This window comes from Nannospalax galili, unplaced genomic scaffold, assembly GCF_000622305.1.
Source record: "Nannospalax galili isolate Female #2095 unplaced genomic scaffold, S.galili_v1.0 scaffold291, whole genome shotgun sequence".
Taxonomy (NCBI): domain Eukaryota; kingdom Metazoa; phylum Chordata; class Mammalia; order Rodentia; family Spalacidae; genus Nannospalax; species Nannospalax galili.
In genome coordinates this window covers 3,968,029-3,970,099 of record NW_008330588.1, presented here as the reverse complement: position 1 = coordinate 3,970,099, position 2,071 = coordinate 3,968,029, and positions in this window count along the sequence as shown.

Genomic DNA, 2,071 nt, shown 5'->3' with positions numbered 1-2,071 from the left:
CCCCTGCTCAGCCTGCTTTCTTATGCAACACAGGCCCACCTGTCCAGGGGTGGCACCACCCACAGTGGGCTGGGCCCTCCCACATCACTCATCAAGAAGATGCCCTTCAGACATGGCCACAGGCCAGTCCAATAGAGGAAATTCCCCAATTGAGAACTGGGATCCCAGCACCTAGATCAGGCAGCTCACAAACACCTTCCAGCTCTAAGGGATCTAATGCTCTCCTCTGGCCACCATGGGTACCAACAGACATGTATAAACATTCATACAACACACATGCACACACACACAAAACACGTGTACATATTCACTCAACCACACACACATGATGTACTCACATCACACACACACACTCATACACTCATACACATCCACATGCTTATGACTCACAGCATACAAACGTGTATACTCACACACCACACACACACTTACACACACATGCACGTACACTCACACCATACCACACATAAACACAGTGACATACACATGTGCATACACACACACAGCACACACACATACACACACTGACACATATAGAAATAAATGTAATAAAGTTTTAAAGAACTAGTCAGTAAACTAAGAAAAAATAACAACAATGATGATAACCAAAACCAACTAAATGAGAACAGAAGTTGAAGAAATACTTCGGGATATTTTGAAAGGTACAACTCTACTTTCTTGACTTAGAAATGTGAAAACAAATTTGGTCTTTGGTCTTTTTGAGACAGGGTCTCCCTGTAGCTCCAGCTGCCTGGAGCTCACTCTGTAGACCAGGCTGGCCTTGAACTCACAGAGATCCGCCTGCCTCTGCCTCCCAAGTGCTGGGATTAGCGCCACTGCTGATCCGCCTGCCTCTGCCTCCCAAGTGCTGGGATTAAAGGCATGCGCCACTGCGCCCAGGAAAGTTTTTTTTTTTTTTTAAAAAAAAAAGCAAAGATCTCATCCCGCCATGGTTCTCACAAAAACCACTAAAGGTTCATCACAGACCCAAAGTCTCCACTGAATCAACTCTTTCTCAACTCTCGGGTGTATACGGGCAGTACAAATTGGACTCCAAGGGTTATAACAAATAATGGATAATAAAAAGAAGACATGAAGTTGGGGGAGGTGGGTGGATTTGGGAGGAGTTAGGGGTGGATATGATCAAAATACGTTGTATACATGTATAAAAATTACAAAGATGTTTAAAAATATTTTTTAAAAAACGATTTAAAAAAGAAAGAAAAAAAATGTGGAGAAAGATTTCGGGAGACCCCCTAAGGTCGAGCTCTGACCCCCATATGCACCTACACCCATACGCACACAAGATAATGGAGCTTTAGGCTCAAGACCCTCAATTAAAGAAGGAGGTGCCCGGAGGTGTTTTCAAATGGCACTATATATGATAATGCGACTTTCTAAGTTACATTGGTCAAAGGATGTAATTTACAAAATTTTAAAATTAAGCAAAAGTTAACATTTAAGTACCCTTTACAAAAAGATTATATGAGTTGGTTTGCTTATATTCCTTTAAAGAGTTTTTTCTTAGATTTATTTTTTATTTTTGTGTGTGGTTTTTAAATTTTTTGTTTATTTCTATTTTATGTGTATTAGTGTTTTGCCTGCGTGTATGGATGTGCACCTTCTGCGTGCCTGCTGCCCACGGAGGCCAGAAGAGGGCGGCAGAGTCCCTGGAACAGGACTTCCAGCAGATTGCTAGCCACCCTGTGGGACCCGAACCCCGGTCTTCTGCAATGTCCTTAACCACTGAGTTTGCCTCAGATGCACAGATATAGTCTGCTGGCCGGAAGGCGGGCCGTTTTGCTGTCAGAATCCACTTACAAGAGAAGGTACTCAACTGAGCGAGAAGAACGAGGGCTTCTAGGCTCCTACTTCAACTTTTTAGCGGCGCTTTGTGTCAGAAGGGGTTTTCAGATGAGGAGCTGGATTCAGAGCAGGTCGTGATGCTGGTAAGACCTTGGAAGGATGAAATGCGCTGGCGGGAGGTGGGGTAGAGAAATACCCGGGAGAAAAGCATCCGCCCACCCGCTAGGGCGGTCTGGAACTCGCTGTCCCGCTGAGCGCCGCCCCG